This window comes from Pan paniscus, chromosome 3, assembly GCF_029289425.2.
Source record: "Pan paniscus chromosome 3, NHGRI_mPanPan1-v2.0_pri, whole genome shotgun sequence".
Taxonomy (NCBI): Eukaryota; Metazoa; Chordata; class Mammalia; order Primates; family Hominidae; genus Pan; species Pan paniscus.
Genome location: NC_073252.2, coordinates 9767297 through 9791374, shown reverse-complemented (window position 1 = coordinate 9791374; position 24078 = coordinate 9767297). Strand labels below are relative to the sequence as shown.

At 47.4% G+C, this 24078-nt stretch overlaps 1 pseudogene; it reads right to left on the bottom strand.

The window, feature by feature from the left end:
- Positions 1-19025: 19025 nt before the first annotated feature.
- LOC100981473 (olfactory receptor 7E24-like) lies at positions 19026-21936 on the bottom strand (annotated as a pseudogene).
- Between the last annotated feature and the right edge of the window lie 2142 nt (positions 21937-24078).

The window sequence follows — 24078 nt, the reverse complement described above, 5'->3', positions numbered from 1 at the left end:
TGGCTAGCCGCAGAGACCAGCGGGTCTCCCAGCCAGGGACGTCGTGGGAGAATCAGGAAGTCGAAGCCACACATCCGAGAAGTGGCAGCTGGCGTCTCGGAGGCCGTCACGAACTGTCACTCCGCGCCCGCCGGAGTTGCCGCTCAGTTACCAACTTCAACCCGGGGCCGGCCACTGAGCCTCCCGCCGCCCCTACCCCGTACCCCCGGACCCCCACACCCGCGTCACTTACTCCTCTGCCGTCGCCACCTGTCTGGGTGTCGGTCTCCTCCCTGCCTGGCCGCGGCGCGTCCTCCCCGTCCTCGCAGTCCTCGGGCTGTGCGCTTCCCCCCTCCAGCCCCAGCCGCAGCCTCTTCTCGGGAGGGACGTCGTCCTCCTCCCTCCTGGGCCGGCCATCCCAGCCTCGGGGCTTGCCTGTGGCTTTGGAGCTGCCGGAAGGGCTGCCCATGGCTCCGGGGGCTCTGCCTGCACTTGGGTTAGAGGAAGGACCCGGCGCGAGCGGCCTCTGGGCGGAGCTGGGGCGTCTGAGCGCGAGCTCGTTGGGTCCGCGCGGCGCGGAGCTGGGCATCGGGGCCGGCGCGGGCTCTTCCGCGGGCCGCTCCTGGCTCTCTGGCGCCCTCTGCTGGCCGCTCGCGCGCACCGCGGACACGCCGGGCCGGGGCCTGTTCCGCGCTCACATGCCCCGGCCCAGGTGGTCCCTGTCCCCTGCCCGTGGCCAGGCCCGCTCCGTCCAGGCCCTGCACCTCCTCCCCGCCCCAGCCAGGTTGCACCCCGATGGTCTCCCTGCCCAAGGAGGAGAGAAGAGCAGGGACGCCCCGAGAGGGTGGACATCGGCCACAGCCATCTTGTCTTTGCTCTTACCCTGTGTCTTGCATGATTTGGAGGTGGTGGGAAAACCGAGGCTGCTCAAAACTCCTGGAGAATTCCGCCTGCAGGATGACATGAATGCACCTTCGCATTGCCTACCAACAGATCTTTTTTGAGTATCACTGTGGACCGGGCGTGGTGATGGGGGAGGGGATATTGTGGTGAACATGAAAGGCATGGCCTTCACACAGTGGGACTCAGCGATGGGTGAGAAGGCATTGAGAATGGACATTGTCAATTGGGCCAAAGGAGGCCAAGGAGAAGTGCTGGGGGCATGGGAACTGAGAAAGACAGGAGGCTCAGCGGGTCTTGGAGCTGGGAGAGGGACAGCAGCAGCGGCTGTTCCAAAGGAAGCAACAGCTGAGAGAGGTCTCAGAGAGTTGTTCTCAGCCCAGTGGAGGGTGTTCAGGCAGAGGGTTCAGCGTATGCAAAAGCCCAGAGGCTGGGAAAGAAGCAGAAAGAAGACTGTGGGGCTGGAGCGTGGTGGGCAAGGGGAGAGAGGTGTTGTGGGCGGACAGATTGTCTGGGACCCAGCCGTGCAGGGACAGAGGAGATAGGGGATCCTTGCAGGCCCCCAGCCGGGGCTCAGGCACAGAGACAGTGCAGGTGGGCAAAGGGAGGAGACGTGGAGAAATATTTTGGAGACATGCCCTGATGAATGAGCCCAGATGCACCCTTAGTGTCAGTGTGGAGCTCCTTCCTTGGCTGTGTGATGAGCTGAACCCGGGGGTATTTTATGGACATCGAGGTGCTACACCAAGAGTCCAGGACAGGCTAAGTGAGCACCAGCAGCTCCTGGCCTACCTCAAAAGCAGGAGAGACAGGGGAGACCGGGGAGGCTGGGGAGGAAGGGGAAGCCAGGAAGGCAGGAGAGGCCAGGGAAGCAGAGGAGGCCAGGGAGGCAGTGGAGGCAGGAGAGGCTGGGGAGGCTGTGTCCTTTCCATGATTCTGCCCGGGATCCTAGGCCCCTCTACTCCCTGAGCTTCCCCACCCCAAGCGCTGGAACCATGTTGCACAATGGTCTCCCCACTAAGCTCCTGATGGCGGCCCCTACCCTGCTGTGCTCCCTATTTCAACCCTAACAGCTCTCACAGTGGGCAGCACACAGTAGGTGCTCAGGAAACACTGGTGGGAGAGCACATGAGTCTGCTCAGCACCTTCCTCTCTCCTCCAGCTCTCCCCTGTCATGAAATAATTCTGATAACGACACATGGGCTTTGGACCCTCTTCTATTGCTTTCCATATGCTAATCCATGTATACCTCACAGCAGCCCTGGGGTTTGGTGCTATTAGGATGCCCATTTTACAGAGGAGGGGACTGAGGTATGAAGAGGGTAAGTGACATAGGCACACTACAGGGGCCGGGACCAAGTGATTGCAGCACTCAATCCCCAAAGGCAAGGTGGTCGCAGTTACCATCAAAGACAGCAGAGTCAAAGCTACAACCGGGATGGTCTGACTCACAGAGAACTATGATGCCAGCTGATCGTGCCATTCCTAGAGGTAAAATAGATAAGAAGCCTGCCACATTTGTACCCGATCTGTGTTTGCAGAAGAGTTCTAGGTCAGGTGAGCAGAAGTCTAATCTGAATCATAAAAACAGAGTCACAGTCCCCAGTCAATTCCCAGATATAAGCCAGTTCACAGACCCGGAGGCCCTTGTCTGAATGGGAAGCCAGGTCCCCTCCAGAAAGGACTCTGCTCCACTGCCAAAAATTTATACTGTCAATCTTTCTCCCAGCCTGCCCCCAAAGGAATACACAGCCTTTTACCAGAATGACTGAACAGGGGAAAAGTGACTAATGGGACCTGTGCAGGATCACTGGACACAGGCTCTGAACTGGCACTAGGGCGAGACTAGCGTCTACCAGTCAGAATAGGCATTTTGGAGGTCAGGTGAATGTTGGTGCAAGTTCATGTCATGGTAGATCCATTGGGTCCCCAAATCCATCCTCTGGTTATGTACAAAGTGGCAATGCTGAGATTCAAATTCAGGGCATCCAACTTAGAGACTGTGCTCTTACTCATGAAACATTCTGACACTAGTAACCAATTTAAAAATGCAAACACCTCCTGGGGCTAGCCAGAGTCCTCCAAACAGTCATGTAAATTGGTTCTGTCAAGGATTTCCTCCTACCCACCCCCCTCCGCTGCTGAGAGCCAGTTGCAAGGAGAGACTAGGGAAGGGCATTGGGTAACTTTGTTGCTAAAAGCTCTTCTGGATAAAGACGTTTGGGAAAAAAAGCAAACAGAGTTCAGCAGAAGAGGTAAGAAAGTAAGTTTATGTTTGACCAGGCACGGTGGCTCACGCCTGTAATCCTAGCACTTAGGGAGGCTGAGGCGGGGAGATCAGGAGGTCAAGAGATCGGACCATCCTAGCCAATATGGTGAAGCCTCGTCTCTACTAAAAATTCAAAACTTAGCTGGCCATGATGACACACGCCTGTAGTCCTAGCTACTCGGGAGGCTGAGGCAGGAGAATCACTTGAACCCAGGAGGCAGAGGTTGCGGTGGGCCGAGATCATGCCACTCCATTCCAACCCGGCGACAGAACAAGACTCCATCTCATAGAACAAAACAAAACAAACAAAGAAAATAAGTAAGCTTATTTTTAAGCCTGAACAAGTGTAGTGGTTTAGGGGTTCTGCAAACACGACCCCAATCAGGCTACAATATATTGTGGCAGCAAAATTTACACTCAGTCACTCCTGGCAGGCTGAGCCACTTTTCAAAACACCCTTGCACAGCTGTGCAGAGCGGCTGGCTCCACTGGCAGCCGGCAGAGCCATAACTCACACTGTCACCACTCCCCTCAAACCCCTCCAGTAACCAGTTTTTTTTTTTTTTTTTTTTTTTGAGACGGAGTCTTGCTCTGTCATCCAGGCTGGAGTGCAGTGGCGCAATCTCAGCTCACTGCAAGCTCCGCCTCGCGGGCTCATGCCGTTCTCCTGCCTCAGCCTCCCAAGTAGCTGGGACTACAGGCGCCTGCAACCATGTCCGGCTAATTTTTTGTATTTTTAGTAGAGACGGGGTTTCACCGTGTTAGCCAGGATGGTCTCAATCTCCTGACTTTGTGATCCACCCGCCTCGGACTCCCAAAGTGCTGGGATTACAGGCGTGAGCCACCGCGCCCGGCCTGGTAAGCACTTTTAATCAATGCAACAGGAATAAACATTTGCTGCAGAGCGGCCATGTGCAGGGAGGAACACGGTTCCACTCAGGCTCAGAAAGCAAAACCTCCTGGCTGTTTGCATCTGTGCGAGAGCTCGCAGGAAAAGCCCTCTGTGTGGCTGCCAGCCTCACACACTCCCCCCAAGGGATGAGTTTCTCTTTCCATGTTAATCTATGTTCTGACATGCCATCTGTCAACCACCACACCATTCTCAGTTGACATTTCAAAGCATCTTTGCCCTGTGAATGGTCACCAGCCCTGCCCTGCAAGCGCCCAGGTGACATTGAACTCAAATGAGAGAGAAAACAGGTTTCGGGGTGGATTTCTGTTCAGCATCTTGGAGTGTCTGTGTGGACATGAAATCTGTCTCCCCACCTGTGGGCTGCATCCTTGTTTGTCATCTGGTTTGGTTCTCGGGGACTTGGAAACTAGTGGGCAACTTTGCAATTGGTCAAGTAGTTGCAGGGCCCTTCCAACAAAAGCAAGCAATAGGAACAGAATCCCAAGGCTTCAGATCAAGGTGCAACTTAAAGCAGCCTCAGTGTAAAAGCAAACAGGAGTCAGAGGGATGCCTAAGGCAGAGTCTAGTCCCCAGGGCAGCTATAAGGCAAAGAGAAAGAGAGAGAGAGAGACAGCGACAGAGACAGAGAGAGAGGCAGAGACAGAAAGACAGAGAGATGGGAGGAAACATGAGGCACCCAGGCCTCTGCATCAAAATCCCTACAAGAGGGGCTTCCTAAAAATGCAGGAGGCTGAGGTGGGCACACACAGATGTTCAAGACTAGCGTGGGCAACACAGCAAGACTCTGTCTTTACAAAAAATACAAAAATCAGCCGGGTGTGGTGGTGTTTGCCTGTGTTCCCAGCTACCCAGAAGGCTGAGATGGGAGGATGGCTTGAGCCCAGGAGGTAGAGGCTGCAGTGAGCCAAGATAGCACCACTGCACTCCAGCCTGGGCAACAGAGTGAGACTTCATCTCAAAAAAATTTTAAAAAAATTTTAAAAAGGATCACCCTGGCTACCTGAATGGATGGTAAGAAGGTAAGAGCAGAAGCAAGGAGACCAGCAGGGAGATTCTGCAGGTGGCAGTCCACAGTGGCTCAGACCAGGCTGGCGCTGAAGACCGGCTGGATTCTGTATATATTTTGATGATGAAGCAACTCACTGACTCTCGAAGAGTGGGCTCTAGGAGACTGTATTTTTAACAAGCTCTCAGAGGATTCCAATGCAGCCTGAAGTTGAAGAACTGGTTTAGGTGAAGCTTCTGTTTCATCCTTGGGGAAGTACCTACTGACTTTTCTCCAAGCCACCTTAAAAAAGGCGCCAGACAAGATGTGCTCCAATGCCTGAACATGCATGCACAGCTCTAGAGCCGAGCTCAGGGCACTGAGTCAAAGGTTAGGAGTACAACAGTGAAAACCTACCGTCCTCTTTTCAATGAGGTTTGCATTTAATGAGAGAAATGAAAAGCAAAAAAAAAAAATCATTTTCAATTCAGACTGGTAAGAGTTACGGTGACAGTATGCCTGGGGCAATGGGAGCACATAGAAGGGGCACCCAATCGACCAGGTGCAGTTGTTCATGCCTGTAATCCCAGCACTTTGAGAGGCCAAGGTGGGTGGATCACTTGAGGCTAGGAGTTCGAAAACAGCCTGGCCAACATGGTGAAATCCTGTCTTTACTAAAAATACAAAAACATTAGCCGGATGTGGTGGCGGGCACCTGTAATTCCAGATACTCAGAAGGCTGAGGTGGGAGAATTGCTTGAACCCGGGAGGCGGAGATTGCAGTGAGCCAAGATCGTGCCACTGCACTCCAGCCTGGATGGCCAGAGCGAGACTCCGTCAAAAAAAAAAAAAAAAAAAAAAGCCCGGAGGTGGGTGGGCATGCAATCTATATCAGGTGGTCAGAAATCCTTCTCCACCACAGGACTCCTCAGTTGAAGACTAGAAAATGGTAGGAATTAGCCAGTTCGATAGGAGAGGTGTGGAAGATCATTCCCAGCAGAGGGAAGAGCATGTGCAAAAACCATGACATGAGAGGGTGAGGAGCTGAGAGATGTTCATATAATTGTAAAAAGTGACTAATGTAGAGGTAACTTGGAGCCAAATCTTAAAGGCTCTTTGTCGTGTTTATCCTGTAGACAAAGGGAGACAGTAGATGTTTTCAGGCAGGGGAGTAATGATCCACTTTGTGCTATATAAAGAGAAGTCTGGCTGGAGGAGAGTGGGAGGTGAGTAGACCAGGTAGGAGGCTGCAATACACCAAATGAGACAAGATGGTTGGCTGGACCAAGGCTGTGGCAGTGAGGATGGAGAGGAGACAGTAGACTAACTTGACTGAGAAAGAGGGAGGAATGAAAGATGAGGTCCAGGTGTTTTGGAAGCTGGGTGGATGGTGGTGTGAATCTGACGTGGTGAGCCCAGGCAGAAGAGGAAATCAGGAAAGGAAAGGTAAGATGAGGTCAATGCAAGACAGACAGCCAAGTGGAGATAACAACTGGGCAGTTGGATTCATCAGCCTGGAGTTATACAGAGAGCTCTGGAATGGAAATAAAGAGGAAAGGACTTTGGGAATAGGTGAATCCTCCCAGAATAATGTGTAGAGAAAGGAGAATAGAACACAGGGGACAGAAAAAGGGAAGAGATTTATTATTAAAAGCAACCATCCATCAGACATCTTCCAATAAAACACTTGTTAGAGGTTTCCTCAGTGTGAGTTATTCAGGACCAGAGCTAAAGACCATATTCCCAATAACATCACTGCTGGGAAGGTCTTCATGAAAACATTTAATGCTGCTTTTAAAACAACAGCAACAAATAGGCTTTAGCTACTGCACAGACCCTGGAGCAATTTTTCGGAAAGAGTCTATCAAACACGAATCTGATCTGACTCAAGGAGGTGTCATATCAAGTGTAAAAATCCAACTCCAATGTCCATAAGAGCCTTTCTGCCAGGTACAAGTCCCTAATCCAGTTGAGTGATTTTCTATTGATTAATAGGCTGGGAATACACAGGTTGTTGGTTTTTGATATTTCCCTCCCTGTGCTTTCATGCCAGCTGTGAAAGAGTCAAAAGGCTCCTAACTGTCAAAATAAAAATGACACTTGGTCACAGAGGAAACAGATTATAGGTCAATCACATTGATGACTTTTTAACTATGAGAAGCCATTAATGTTACTGAGTAAGCAAATCTGTTTGCATAACCAGATTTTTATAGGCTACTGGGAATAAAGGTTTTCCTAAGTGGGCGATTTGTACAACGATAGCCTTTGGGTCTCTGATGGAACAGCTCTGATGAGGAAATGTTCCTTTAATTATGTGGAAGGCCAATTACCACGTTATAGCCACATTGTTTTGCAGATTGCATATAATTTCACCATTTCCATAGCTTCAGCACTATAATTCTGGAGAAAATTCAGGCACCAAGAAGACACTTGAGGGACATTATGCTGGAGACAAAGATGTTTTAACAAATTCAATTTAAGCTTCAACATTAAAGTTATTTTGTTGAATAAAGCATAATGCAATAATGAGCTTGTGTATATCCACTGTATGGTGGAGGTAATAATAGCTAGAGAGAGCGTGTCCCATCTCCTCTTTTTAATGCTCATTCGAGTAATACATAATGTTATAGAGAGAACTTTTCTGTAATATGTGCTTCATCTCAGGCTAAGCGTGTTTTGTGCAACTGTGCTTCATGAAAAAAAAAAAAGGTAAAGGATCTAATTTGGGAGCCATTCACAAAAGTGCTACCACTTGATGTTTTCTATACTCTGAGATTTCTTATTCCCAGTGCCTACCAGGAATGGACTTTCTGGAGAAGCTCAGATTAATCACTCCTTATGAGAGGTGACAGCATGCTGGCAGCCCTCACAGCCCTCGCTCACTTTCAGCGCCTCTTTTGCCTGGGCTCCCACTTTGGCGGCACTTGAGGAGCCCTTCAGCCCACAGCTGCATGGTGGGAGCCCCTTTCTGGGCTGGCCAAGGTCAGAGCTGGCTCTCTCAGCTTGCAGGGAGGTGTGGAGGGAGAGGCATGAGCTGGAACTGGGGCTACGCATGCTGCTTGCCTGCCGGCTGGAGTTCTGGGTGGGCGTGGGCTTGGTGGCCCCGCACTAGGAGATGCCGGCCAGCCTTGCCGGCCCGGGTAGTGAGGGGCTTAACACCTGGGCCAGGAGCTGCTGTGCTCGACTTCTCGCCGGGACTTAGCTGCCTCTCCGTGGGGCAGGGCTCGGGACCTGCAGCCCGCCATTCCTTAGCCTCCACCCTCCGTGGGCTCCTGCGTGGCCCGAGCCTCTCCAACGAGCACCACCCCCTGCTCCATGGTGCCCAGTCCCATCGACCACCCAAGGGCTGAGGAGTGTGGGCGCACGGAGAGGGACTGGCAGGCAGCTCCACCTGCAGCTCCTGTGTGGGATCCACTGGATGAAGCCAGCTGGGCTCCTGAGTCTGGTGGGGACTTGTAGAACATTTATGTCTAGCTAAGGGATTATAAATACACCAGTCGGCACTCTGTATCTAGCTCAAGGTTTGTAAACACACCAATCAGCAACCTGTGTCTAGCTCAGGGTTTGTGAATGCACCAATTGACACTCTGTATCTAGCTACTATGGTGGGGACTTGGAGAACCTTTGTGTGGACACTCTGAATCTAGCTAATCTAGTGGGGATGTGGTGAGCCTTTGTGTCTAGCTCAGGGATTGTAAACGCACCAATCAGTGCCCTGTCAAAACAGACCACTCAGGCTCTCTGTAAAATGGACCAATCAGCAGGATGTGGGTGGGGCCAGGTAAGAGAATAAAAGCAGGCTGCCTGAGTCAGCAGTGGCAACCTGCTGGGGTCCCCTTCCACACTGGAAGCTTTGTTCTTTTGCTCTTTGCAATAAATCTTGTTGCTGCTCACTGTTTGGGTCCACACTGCCTTTATGAGCTGTAACACTCACCAAGAAGGTCTGCAGCTTCACTCCTGAAACCAGTGAGACCATGAACCCACTGGGAGAAATGAACAACTCCAGACGTGCAGCCTTAAGAGCTGTAACACTCACCATGAAGGTCTGCAGCTTCACTCCTGAGCCAGCGAGACCGCGAACCCCACCAGAAGGAAGAAGCTTCGAACACATCTGAACATCAGAAGGAACAAACTCCAGACACGCCACCTTTAAGAACTGTAACACTCACCAGGAGGGTCCGTGGCTTCATTCTTGAAGTCAGTGAGACCAAGAACCCACCAATTCCAGACACACTTATACACTTGGCACTGGGAGGTCTGTATGGAGCAAGTGAAGAAATCAGCAGAGTGAAGATAGAGGGAGAACAACATGATGGGGGAAAGGCAAAGTTACTGCCATGTTGGTTTCAATTCTGCCACTCATGAGTGAGACCCATGACCTCCTCTCTCTAGGACTCTGTTGTTCTTATCTGTAGAGTGGAGGAATAGAAGGGCCTTTTAAAGTATTAACATTTCCTGACCTATCTGTAAAACACTTTCATTCAAACTGATGGGAATCTTGACTACTTTGCCAAGAGGACATAATAATCATCAAGCTGAATGCACCAAACAACATTGCCTGAAACTATCTAAGCAAAAACTGAGAAAGTTACACAGGACAGACAAACCTCCTCTAAGAGTAAGAACTCTTCAGCACATGCTTAGTGTGTCAAAGACAATGCTGTGTTCACACCATTCCTCTTCCTGGACATGCAGAAAGACTACATTTCCCAGCCTTACTTGCAGTTAGTTTGGAACCATGTGACTGCATTTCCACCAATAGGAATGTAAGAAATAACTTCAGGCCAAGGTTATCAAAGGCAAGTGTGAGCTATGTTCCCTCTCTTCCTATCCACATGGCTACAAGTGAAAAACTCTGAGATGGCAGAATTAAAAGATGGAAACCTCCAGAATCTCTGAATCACCGTTGGACAAGGGCCCCCAAGGAGAACACCTGCCCTGCACCAGACTATGCTATGGATGCCAACCCACTGAGAGTTCAGGGTTTATTCGTCTCAGCAGCAGTCTACTGTTACACTGACTAACATCCTAAGGTTTGAGAGATCTAGCATATTGTTAGTTGAAGCTAGATTTCAATTACACTGAGAAACTTATCTATTTAAAAATAAAAACTCTCCTAAAAAAAAAAATCCACATTCCTTTTAACAATGTGGCAAATTTGCAAAAAAAAAAAAAAAAACTGGCCACATATTAGGCCATAAAGAAGTCTCAACAAAATCCACTATACGATTGACATTGTCCAGACCACATTTTCCTGACCATAATGCAACAAAATTAGAAGTCAACAGCAAGAAGATAGCTAAACACAAGCATACATTAGGAAAATTAAAAATATCCTTTCATGAGTTAAATGAAAAATCACAATAGAAATTACTAAACATTTACAACTGAACGAAAACACAACTTTATATATATATATATATATATATGTACGTATTTTTTTATGTGTGAGTCTTCCAACTTTGTTCTTCTTTTACAAGGTTATTTGGGAAATTCTGGGTCTCCTGCAATTCCTCATACAGTTTTATGCTGTTTGTCAATTTCTGTGGCTGGGATGAACTTATCGTAGTTCTCATATACCAGGGTTTGCACGTCGCTGTCTAGAACCCGGATCTGCTGCACCATGTTTGTCTCACTGTCCATCAGCTGGGCCAGAGGGCACTCTCTAGGCAGCTTGTCTAGGTAAAGTTCCGGGTCAAAGTGCGCCCCGTTCAGATCAGTGGGGTCCAGGGGGTCAGGCCCTGTGGGGAGTCCCACAGCCTCCCCTTCCCAAAGGCCGCTGTAAAGCTCTAGCATCCTGTGCACCTTCCGCCGACGCTCCGTGAGACTCCACATCGGGCCCTTCTGGGGAGTCCCCAGGTCCACACCCCGGGCTAGGCGCACTGACAGCTACCGCCGCCATAGCTCCAACTGCAGCCCAGGGGCGTAAATTTTTATATTTTTAAGTTGGATATATGGAGCTACTTGGCTTTTGCTTTCATCACATCGTTGAGGAAAGAGGTGGTTGCTTATGGTACCCCTGTTTTTACTGCAACCTGTAATGGATGAGAACCTCCCTGTTGCAGAGAGCAAAACACTGAATTAAATTGTGCTGTAACACAGCCCTGTGTTGGGGGATTGGGAGTGATCATGCAAACGCTTGCAAATTTGCACAGTGACAGAGACAATCGTTTGGGCAGCTGCTCACTATATGAAAAGGCAATTGACCAAAAGTCAGTTACTGAGCTATCTCAATACTTTCATTTTATTTTAACTTTTGGCAACAGGGTGCAATTAAAGGAGAGAAAGAAAACAAAGTGATAAGTGTAAGATAATGTACACACATGTGTAAAAGAAAATGACAAGACAGGATGACTATTTGTCTCTTGGTTAGCTCCTTGGCCTCTATGTCTCCTTCCTCAGAAAACCTCGTTTTCCTTTGTCCAGATTTGTTAGGGTGGATAATCCAGGCGCTGGCTCCCCCATGATGGAAGTCAAAGACGTCCCTGGAGCCGCCTCCCGTTGCACCCTTTCCTGCACTGCCCACATGGACACAACTCAGCCGATTAGACTTCCTCTCAGAACTTTAGTCTTGAGCAAAGGGATTAAAGGGTGAAGTGACTGAAGGTATGCCCTTCCAAAGTGGTACGTGAGCTAATGGCTAAAGTTTGCCAAGCCCATCCAAGCACACTTTTTCGTAATTTTTATTTATTTATTTTTTTAAGACAGAGTCTTGCTCTGTTGCCCAGGCTGGAGTGCAGTGGCGTGATCTTGGTTCACTGCAACCTCTGTCTCCCGGCTTCAAATGAGTCTCCTGCCTCAGCCTCCCCAGTAGCTGGGATTACAGCCGTACGCCCCCATGCCTGGCTAATTTTTTTTTTTTTTTTGTATTTTTATTAGAGACAGGGTTTCACCATGTTGGCCAGGCTGGTCTCGAACTCCTGACGTTGTGATTCGCCTGCCTCAGCCTCCCAAAGGACTGCGATTACACGCGTGAGCCACCGCGCCCAGCTTCCAAAAGTTTTAAGCAGAGCTCAGAGGTCTTAAGCACAGGCACATCAGAGGAGCATTTTTGAAACGCTTTCCAGCTTCCTCAATAGGAATGGAAGCCAAATTCCGAATTGATGACTCCTTTGAGGAAGTCGAGAGCTGTAAGGAAAGCCAGGAACAGGGGCAAGGGAGGGATGCATCCCGAATGATCCTGTGCCAATTCTTTCTGGAATCCTTGATGTGATCTCAGCTGCCCTTTCTATACATGACACAGTGATTGTGGCACCCACTGGTCTAGCTGTGGTCTACAAGGAACCCCCAAAGGGAAGGGCACGGTGAGCAGGGCCATCGGCCTGAGTGACGTGGATTTGAGAGGGCAGGTTGGTTGCCGGGAGAGGACTGGCCAAATGCCTTGTGTCTGGACTTAGACTGCCTGGTTCAAATTGGACTTCACCCTTTGTGACTTCGTGATCTGGTACAAGCTACATGAAAATCCGTTGCGCCTTTTCTAGTCTGTAAAATCATCATGAAGTGTGCACTAATAACGTGGAGACTATGCAGATGAAATGAAACCAGCTGCATAGAGCACAGAGCTCAGAGCCTGGCCTTTAGGAAGCCCTCAGTAAGGGTTCATGATGCCATGGTGTCTGTCGTCATCCTCTTTATCCTCATCATCACCTTCATAATCTCTTTGTTGTTCTTAGGGAATAGTTTAGAGGGACTGATTCCCTGCTATCATGGGTGAGATGTCTATGAAAAGGACAACCAATGGGGGAGGAAAGAAAAATTTTGAATAAGATTTCTGAGACCCCCAGCACAACCAAGAACAGAAACTCCACAGTCAGCTGAGCACAGAGGTTGCATATTGGTCTCCTCACATCTGCCCAGCACATTCTCCTGTTTGTCCTGAGGAGGAGGAAACAAACAAGGCTCCCGACCGTCCCTCAGCACTCACTTGAAGGGGTAGCCTGCCGCTCCACACCTGTGGGTATTTCTAGTTGGGTGGGACGAGAGACTGAGAAAAGAAATAAGACACAGAGACAAAGAATGGAGAAATAACAGTGGACCTAGGGGACCGGCGCTCAGCATACCAAGGATCTGAACGGGCACAGGCCTCTGAGTTCCCTCAGTTTTTATTGATTATGATTTTTATTATTTTAGCAAAAAGGAATGTAGAAGGAGGGCAGGGTGATAATAAGGAGAAGGTCAGCAACGAACATATGAGCAATACAATCTATGTCATAATGAAGTTCAAGGGAAGGTACTATCACTGGACGTGTCTCTAAGCAAGATTTATGTTTCTCTCCACCCAAACATCTCAGTGGAGTAAAGAATAACAAGGCAGCATTGCTGCAAATATGTCTCACCTCCCGCGATAGGGCGGTTTTTCCCCCATCTCAGAATTGAGCAAATGTACAATGGGGTTTTAAACCGAGACATTCAGTTCCCAGGGGCAGGCAGGAGACAGTGGCCTTCCTCTCTCTCAACTGCAAGAGGCTTTCCTCTTTGACTAATCCATCTCAGCACAGACCTTTTACTGGTGTCGGGCTCAGGGACAGTTAGGTCTTTCTCCTCCCACGAGACCACTTTTCAGACTATCACATGGGGAGAAACCTTGGACAATACGGCGCTTTCAAGGGCAGAGCTCCCTGAGGCTTTCCACAGTGTATTGTGCCCCTGGTTTATTGAGACTAGAGAATGGCGATGACTTTTACCAAGTATACTGCTTGGAAACATCTTGTTAACAAGGCACGTCCTGCACAGCCCTAGATCCCTTAAACCTTGATTTCATACAACACATGCTTTTGTGAGCTTCAGATTGGGTCAAAGTGGTTTGTTCAAAGTGACTGGGGCAAAGCTACAGATTAACAGCATCTCAGCAAAGAAATTGTTGAAAGTACAGGTCTTTTTCAAAATGGAGTCTCTTATGTCTTTCCTTTCTACATAGACACAGTAAGAGTCTGATAGCTCTTTCTTTTGCCTACACTCGCTGAACTGCCCTTCCCCTCTACTGGGCCATGACCACGCAGAACAGGTCCACTGACCTCCCTGCATGGAGCACCATGGAGGCTCAGACTCCGTCCTCGAGGCTGGCAAGAAGACAGGGTAAGACATGAGCCTCCTGATACAGGTGATGTCTGTGGAGCCCACAGGACTGGAACTTCACACTGCAGGGCTGGAGGCACAGACTGACTATTTACTATTCTGTGGCCTGGGGGGCTCAAGGCACAGAGCTCCTCATTAGCCAAAGTCGCTCAAGTTCCCCAACCACGAAGGATTTCCTCATAATAATGCAAGAAGAAGAAGAGAAAAGTGAGTGTCCATAGAAGTTTGGGGCTCTTCCTCTAATCAGGAGAAAGCTGGTGTGTATTCTTCACTTCTTTCTTTTCTTTTGAAACATCCAACTGCTTTAATTTTAGTCTCTTATTATGGGAAAATATACCACGTATAAATATTAAAAATTATAAATATATATTAATTCATATAGAATGGGCAATATAAACATTTACAATTTCCCCTCTTTTTCAGTTTACAGTTTCATGACATTAAGTACGTTCACATTGTTTAGCAACCATCACCCTCATCATCTCCGGAACAGTTTTATCTTTCAAAATGGAAATTGCACCCATTTACCAAGCTCTCCACTCCTCTCTCTCGCCCACCCCTGGGGGCCACGTTTCTACTTTGCAACTCTATGAGTTTAACTACTCTAGACACTTGATAGATAAGTGGAATCATACCGTGTTTAATTTTCTTGTTTTGGAGACAGAGTCTTTCTCTGTCACCCAGGCTGGAGTGCAGTGGCGTGATCTCGGCTCACTGTAACCTCCACATCGTGGGTTCAAGCGATTCTTCTGTCTCAGTCTCCCGAGTAGCTGGGATTACAGGCGTGCGCCACCACGCCCAGCTAATTTTTGTATTTTAAATAGAGACCATATTGCCCAGGCTGGTCTCGAACTCCTGACTTGAAGTGATCCGCCTGGCTCAGCCTCCCAAAGTGCTGGGGTTACAGGTGCGAGCCACTGAGCCTGGGCGTGTTTATCGTTTTGGGATTCATGTATTTCACTGACGATAATGCTTGCAAGGTTCATCCATATTGCGGCCTGAGTCAGAAGTGCCTCTCTGTTTTTTTTTTTTTTTTTTTTTGGTTTGTTTTTTGTTTGTTTGTTCGTTTGACTTTGTTTTGTTTTGTGTTTCCATGGAGTCTCACTCTGTCGCACAGGCTGGAGTGCAGTGGCACAATCTGGGCTCACTGCAACCTCCGCTTCCCGGGTTCCAGCGATTTTTCTGCCTCAGCCTCCCGAGTAGTTGGGACTATAGGTACACGCCACCACGCTCGTCTCATTTTTTGCATTTTCAGTAGAGACAGGGTTTCACCAAGATGACCAGGCTGGTCTTGAATTCCTGACCTCAGGTGATCCGCCCACCTCGGTCTTCCAAGACGCTGCGATTACAGGCGTGAGCCACCGCACCGGCCAGAAATGCCTGCCTTTATAAGGCTGAATAGCCTTCCATTGTATGAAGGAACTGCAGTGTGCTTTTTCATTCATCTGTCCACGAACCCTTGGGTTGCTTCCACATTTTGGCTGTTGTGAATAATGCTGCTATGAATATGGGTGTACACAAATCTGTCTTCCACTCCTGGCTTCTAATTCTTTTTGGTAGGTACCCACAAATGAAACTGCGGGAACATCTGATCATACTGTTTCTAATTTTTCCAGTAGACGCCATACTATTTTCCCCATTCCTTCACGGTTTTACATTCCCTCCGATCATATTCGAGCATTCTTACTTCCCTCTAGTCTCACCAATGCTTGTTTGTTTATCATATCCATCCTAATATGTGGTATGACATTCTTGGTTTGATTTGCGCTTCCCTATGATGAGTGACTTTGAACATCATTTTAGATGCTTATTGGCCATTGCTATATCTTCTTTAGGAACACGTCTACTCGAGTCTTCTGACCATTGTTGATGGGATGTTTTGGGTTTCTTGTTGTTTAGTTCTAGCTGTTCTTTATATATGATGGCTATCAGCCTCTTTTCAGATATATGCTTTGGAAATCTTTTTCCTAATCCATGGGTTATCTTTTCACTCAGTTCACAGTGTTTTTTTGCTGCACAAAAGTATCTGTCATTTAGATGTAATCCAAGGAATCTAATTTTCCTTTGTTGCCTATGCTTTTGGTGTCATATCCCAGAGAACATTGCCCAATCTGATGTCATGAAAGTGTGGCCAATGTTTTCTTTTAGGTGTATGATACTTTTAGCACTTGGGGTGAGGTCTTTGATCCAGTTTGTGTCAATTTTTGCACCTGGTGTGACATAGGGTCCACCTTCATTCTTCTGCATGTGGAAATCAAGTTTCTCCAACACCATTTCTTGAAAAGGCTGCTTTTCCACCAATGAGCTTTCTTAGCACTCATGTGAAAAATCATTCGAACATATAGGTGAGAAGTTATTTCTGGGCTCCAAAAGAAACAAACAACAACAGACAACAGATAAGGATACAGCATGGGCCGGGCGCGCTCACGCCTGTAATCCCAGCACTTTGGGAAGCCGAGGCTGGCAGATCACCTGAGATCAGGAGTTGAAGACCAGCCTGACCGAGAGGGAGAAACCCCCATCTCTACTACAAATACAACATTAGCTGGGCATGCTGGCACATGCCTGTAATCCCAGCTACTCGGGAGGTGGAGGCAGGAGAATCGCTTGAACCAAGGAGGCAGAGGTTGCGGTGAGCCAAGATTGCACCATGACACTCCAGCCTGGGCAACAAGAGCTAAACTCCATCTCAAAACAAAAAACAAAAAACAAAATACCAGCATGATTTCAAGAGCAGAAAGAGAAGAGCTTAAAAACCAGCATAATGAGAAAGTTAGGAAGCTTCTTACCAAAGCATCTGGAAATATGCAAGCAATTCTTGTGAACTAAAATTTTCATACTGTACTATCAAACACTAGAACTCACTTATTCCATCTTTCTGTATTTTGGGACCCAATTATCCACTTGTCTTCATTCCCTATGCCACCCCTTTTCTTCCTAGCGTCTGCTGATCACCTTTATACTTTCCATCTTCCTGAGATTCCTTTTGTGTGTAGGTGTGTGATGGAGTCTCTTTCTGTTGCCCAGGTTGGAGTACGCAGGCACAATCCGGGCTCACTGCAAGCTAAGCCTCCCGAGTTCAAGCGCTTCTTGGGCCTCAGCCCTCCGAGTAGCTGAGACTACAGGCACACGTCACCAAGCCCAGTTCATTGCTTGTGTTTTCCGTAGAGACGGGGTTTCACCATGTTGGCCAGGCGGGTCTCGAACTCCTGGACTCAAGTGATCCATGCAACTCGGCCTCCCAGGGTGCCGGGATTACAGGCGTGAGCCACCACACCTGGCCAAGGTGTCCTTTTTCCTTCCTACATAGAAGTGAGGACATGAAATATTTGTCATTCTGTGCCTGGCTTCTTTCATTTAATATACAGACCTGCAATCTCATCCATTTTGTCTGCAGCGGAGAGGAGTTTCTTCCCTTTTAGGCTGAATAATACTTCACTGGGTGTGTATACCACAGTTTCTTCATTGAAACAAATTTCTGAAGAGCAAATATTTTTAAAATGTCTCAGAATGTGAAACTTCAGGGATACTGTGCCCATTTTATTCTTTTCTATTTCCCATCTTATGTATATGCAAGTGTATCACAAAGCAGCAATCAATGTGTGTATAAATCTACAACTTCAACAAATGTAAAATGTAAATGCTGAGTGGTGGCTGGGCGCGGTCGCTCATGCCTGCAATCCCAGCACTTTGGGAGGCGGAAGCAGGCGGATCACCTGGGCTCGGGAGTTCAAGACCAGCCTGACCAAAATGGAGAAACACTGTCCCTATTAACAATACAAAAAAAAAAAAAAATTAGCCAGGTATGTTAGCGCTTGCCTGTAATACCAGCTACTTGGAAGGCTGAGACAGGAGAATTGCTTGAATACCGGAGTCAGAGATTGCAGTGAGCCGAGACTGTGACATTGAACTCCAGCCTGGGCAACAAGAGCGAAACTCTGATTCAAAAAATAAGGAAAAGAAAGAAATAGAAAATGTGAAATGGTAAGAAAAAACAGCATAATAAACATTTGTATGGTGTTGATGGACAATGCATTTGAAGATAATAATTGAAGAAATCATATTACAATTAATTTCTGTTCTCACTCATTGGAGCTTGATGACTCTAAAAACTTCCTCATTGGAACCACCTCTGGTGCTTTAAAAGAAAAAAAAAAATCCACATACTCACACAGGTGCAAGGAAATGAGAATCTCAGGTATTGAGACCCAGGCCTCATCATTTGTAAGCTCCCCAGGTGAGTTGACTCAAAACCAAGATTGAGAACGGCGACATGGATCGCTACACATAACCTGCCTAAATAGATTCTCTAGAAGCAGTTTATAAAGAAATTCCACATGAACTGTGGAAGAGGATATGAATTTGATGTACAGTATGTCCTCACTTAACATCTTTGAAAGTCTCTTGGAAACTTCACCTTGAAGCAAAATTATGTATAGTGAAACCACTTATTTTTCATCAACAGTGTAACTACACAACTTTGAACAACCAATGGTGTTGGAGGACCTCCTGTACATTGTTTCCATAAAGTCAGTGTTCAGGGAATTCCAAAACGAAGTGAGGACTTCGTGTATATAAAAAGATGGTTGTGATTCCAGCTGGATGACAGGGTTATTGCTCAGAAACTAAAGGAGGCCGCCTAGGTATAGAGGATTCTGTCATGAGGTTTCTGCTAAACAAAGGATCCCAGAATCCTCACCCATTCCAGTGAAAGGCGTAACGAAGAAAGCAATATTCACAAAGGAAATGCGGAAAGGAATAAAAGCCATCAGCCACAAAAAGAATGTGACCAAGGGGCAGGATTTGCAGATGTAGAGATTTACTGTGGTTGCCCTTTCTCACCCACACAAGAAAAAGGATGGAACAGATCATGAGATTCGACTGTTCTGCTGAGCAGCCTCCGCAGGGCACTTTGTATGTTCCTGTTTCTCAGGCTATAGATGAAAAGGTTCAGCATGGGGGTGACCACAGCGTACATCACTGACGCCACCACACCATTCCTGGGGGGTGGTGACACACCTGAAGTCAGGTACATGCCAATGCCTGTTCCATAAAATCAGCAAACAACTGCTAGGTGAGAGTCACAGGTGGAGAAGGCTTTATACTTCCCATCTGACGATGAAATCCTTAGAATGGAGGGGACGATTTTATAGTAAGACCATAGGATCCCTGAAATGGGAAGAAAACTAAACATAGTACTATGGAAATATATGAATATGCTATTGATGACGCTGTCAGAACAGGCAAGTTTGAGAAGTTGAGAGGGGTCACAGACAAAATTAGAGATTTCCACATTCTTGATGATGTTGAATTGTAACACAATTCAACTGTGCAGCTGGGAATCCAACAGGCTAAGGAAAAAGGACACCAAAACGAAGAAGACACAGAGGTGAGGATTCACGATGACTGGGTAGTGCAGAGGGCGACAGATGGCTACAAAGCAGTCATAGGCCATCACAGTCAGGAGCATACCTTCTATATATGCAAAAAAGACCAAGAAATACATCTACGTCAGGCAGCCCGCATGAGGGATGACTCTGCTATGCGACTGCATGTCCACAATCATCTTGGGAACCGTGGCCGAGGTGAAACCGATGTCAGCCCAGCACAGGTTGGAGAGGAAGAAGTACATGGTGGTGTGGAGGGGAGAGACAGCTGACAGCCAGGATGCTTAGCAGGTTCCTCATCACCGTGACCAGATACATGGACAGCGACAGGGAGAGCAAAGCGAGGACCGGCTGCAGTTCTGGATCCTCTGAGAGTCCCAGGAGGAGGAATTCTCAGACACCTGTGAGATTCCGTGGCTCTGTGTGTCTTGGACACCTTGAGAAGTAAAGAGGATTGGAAAAATAAAAGATAAAAACCAGCCTTTAATGCTGGATGCAAGCAATTCACAAGGAACACTTTCACACTTGCGGATCATACATCGCCAGCAATGTTTCTCAGTTATGACAATTCCAAAGAATCTCAGAATTATTACGTGATTTACTTTTTTGCTATACAAGGCTTTCTGTACATACTACTTTAGAGAAAATCCGCTGAAGAATATTAGAAGACCAAAACATCATATTTAACAAATCCGTGATCTCAGTAAAATACGGCCTACTCTTTTCTGAAAAAATACAATGCCATGACAATGTCCTTCTCTCTTTAAGAAAAACATCCCAGTCTAATTGAAAAAATTAAGAAGCCGTGAAATACACTCTACTTTATTCTGACACCGTGCTACAACTTCCATTGATGTAGAATATGTAAAAGGACGACACAAGAGCTAGGACCCCATTATCTGAAAACTAAATCAAACCTTATAGTTATCAATTGGAAGAGCTTTTCACATGCCTGTTACTTTTTGTATTTATTATCATCCTTCGGTTTTCCGACACTATTTCTTCATAAAAGTACATACACACTCAAAGACGGGAGATGTGTTTCCAAATGAATTGAATATATAACTCTTGGCTCAGCACCATGGCTCACACCTGTAATCCCAGCACTTTGGGCGGCCGAGGCTGATGCATCACCTGAGGTCAGGAGTTCCAGACCAGCCTGGCCAACGTGGTGAAACCCCGTGTCCAGTGAAAATAAAAAAACATTAGCCGGGCGTGGTGGCGGGTAACCCTAGCTACTCGGGAGGCTGAAGCAGGAGAATCCCTTAGAACCTGGAAGGCAGAGATTGGACACCCTGTGATAGGATTTTTGACATCCTAGGGAGATATTGCTCCAGACAGCAGAGTGGGCATACACCATGTGATATTATTTGTAATATCCTAGAAAGATATTGCTCCTAATATCACGGTGGCTCTACACCCTGTGATCTTAATTGTAATATCCTACAGAGATATTACTCCTAATAATACAGTGGGTGTACACCCTGTGATATTATTCACAATATATTACAGAGATAAGACTCCTGATATCACAGTGAGTGTACACCATGTTGGTACACCCTGTGATCTTATTTGTAACAACTTAGAAAAATATTACAGCTAATATCAAAGTGGGTGTACACACTGCGATGTTATTTGTTATCTACTAGGTAGACATTACTCCTAATATCACAGTGAGTGTACACCATGTGTGTACAGACAGTGAAATTATTCGTAATACCCTAGGAAGATATTACTCCTCATATCACAGTGGGTGTACACCGTTAGTGATTGTTTTTCTAATATCTAGAGGGGGAGAGGATGATATTGCTTCTAATATCACAGAAGGTGTACATCCCCCTGTGATATTATTCCTAATATCCAGGGAAGGAGAGGATGACATTATTCTCAATATCACTGGGGGTGTACCACCTCCTGCCGGGATATTGTTCTTAATATCCGGAGGTGGAGAGAATGATGTTACGCCCAATATCACAGGGGGTGTACACCACCCCTGTTTGTAAACACCCCCTCTGATATTGTTCCAAATGGCCTGTGAAAGAGTAAACATGACTCCAATTATCGTGGGGGGTGTTCAGCCCTGATGATATTGTTTTCTAACATCCAGGGAAGGAGAGTATGCTATTACTCCCAATATCGCAGGGGTTGTACACCCTTTTGTGTTTTTGTGCCCAATATCCAGGAAAATAGAGGATGATGTTTCTCCCAATGTCGAAGTAATTGTACAGCACCCCTGTGATATTCTCCCTAATATCCAGAAAGGAAGAGAATGATATTACTCCCAACAGCGTAGGAAACGTATACCCGCACTGTGGTATCTTTCCCAGTATCCAGGTGGGGAGAGGATCATATTACTTCCAATGTTGCAGGGTGTGTACACCCCCTCTGTGATGTCGTTGCTAACATCCAGGTTTGGGGAGGACGACATTACTCCCAATATCGCAGAGGGAGTACACCCCCCATGACCTTGTTAGTCATTTCCTGGGTGGAGAGGATGATCTTACTCCCAATATCACAGGGGGTGAACACACCCCTGTGAAAATCTTCCTATTTTCAGAGGGAGAGAGGATGATATTACTCCCAGGACCGCAGGGGGTTTCCACAGCCCTGTGATCCTCTTCCTAATATCCACAGGGAGAGAGGATGATATAACTCCCAATATCGCAGGGGGTGTACTCAACCCTGTGATATTGTTCCTAATATCCAGAGTGAAAGAGGATGATATGACTCTCAATATCGCAGAGGGGGTACACCTCTTTTGTAGTATTGTTCTGCATACCATGGGAGGGAGAGGATAAGGTTACGTTGAATATCGCAGGGAATGTACACCCACCCCTCTGATACCCTTCCTAATGTCCAGGGCAAGAGAGGAAAATTTCACTCCCAATATCACAGAGGCAGTACACCCCACCTGTGATGTTGTTCCCAATATGCAAGGGGGAGAGGATGATAATACTCTCAATATCGCAGGGCTGTTCACATCCTCAGTGACATTTTTTCCTAATATCTAGGGGAGAGAGAATTATATGACAGCAAAGGTCGCAGGGTCTGTACATCCCTTCCTGATATTGTTCCTAATATCCAGGGGGAAAGAGGATGTTATCAAACATGAAAGGGGGTGTACATCCCCCACCCCTACGATATTCTTCTTAATAATCGTGAGGGGAGAGGATAATATTACTCGAAATATCGCAGGGGTTGTTCACACTTTTGTGTTTTTGTGCCCAATATCCAGGAAAATAGAGGATGATGTTACTCCCAATGCCGAAGTAATTGTACAGCACCCCTGTGATATTCTCCCTAATATCCAGAAAGGAAAAGAATGATATTACTCGCAACAGCGTAGGAAACGTATACACGCGCTGTGGTATCTTTCCCAGTATCCATGTGGGGAGAGGATCATATTACTTCCAATGTCGCAGGGTGTGTACACCCCCTCTGTGATCTCGTTGCTAACATCCAGGTTTGGGGAGGAAGACCCAGACCTCCACCCACCCAGAGTAGGTGCGCCCAAGAACTAGTACATACTTGTTACCTCCACACTTTGGCATCTCTGTGAAGTCCACCTGGAGACCTTCAAAGGGGGCTGCTCCATAAGCTCGTATGCCGGGCGGAACGGCTGGACCTTGCCTCGCATCATGCTGTCGGCAGGTAACACACCGCTGCCTCACCGTTTTGGCAAGGGCTGAAAAAGGCGAGATGTAGAAATACTGGCCTAACAACTTTTCCAGTGACTCCTGACCTCGATGGGTGGTTTCTTGCACAGCCAGTACAACTGCAGCTCCTAGCAGCTGTGGCACAGCTACTCTCCCATCTGGTAACCGAATCCATCCTTCCTCCATCACTTCTCCTTCCCTCTACTTGGAGAAAGTCCTTTTCTTCTTTAGAAGAAGTAGGTCCAAGATCAGGTGCTTGAGGGAGCACTGATGCCCAGAAGGGGGCAGATGCTGCTTTTCGAGCCTCTGAGTCAGCGCGGGAATGCCCCAAACCCAGCAAGGTGGAAGCTCGCTGGTGTCCTCTGCAATATATAACTGCCACCTTGTGGGGTTTCCATACTGTTTCTAATCATTGCAAGATTTCCTGTTGATATTTTATGCCTTTTCCCTCAGAGTTCAATAGGCCCTTTTCTTTCTATCACGCTCCATGCACTTGAAGGGTTCAAAACACATACCGAGAATCAGCGTAAATGTTGACAGTCTCACCCTCACTGAGTTCTAAGGCCCGAATGAAAGCAATGAGTTCAGCTTTCTGGGCTGAAGTGGCCTGGGTCAACGATCTGGCTGCAACAACAGTGCCCAGGGTTATCACTGCATACCCTGCACCTCTCTCTCCTTAGGGGTTGAAGAAGCTGCTCCCATCCACGTATAGTTCCCAGTCTACTGATGCCCAAGCCTGGTCCCGGAGGTCAGGTCTGCTAGAGTCAATTGAGTCCAACACTTCTACACAATCAGGCTCGACAGGGCTCTCTGATAGCGGGAGCAAGGTGGCGGGGTGTAGACTGTTACAAATTTCAATGGTTATATGGGGATTTTCACAGAGCCAACTTTGGTGCTTGGTGAGTCTGGCATTC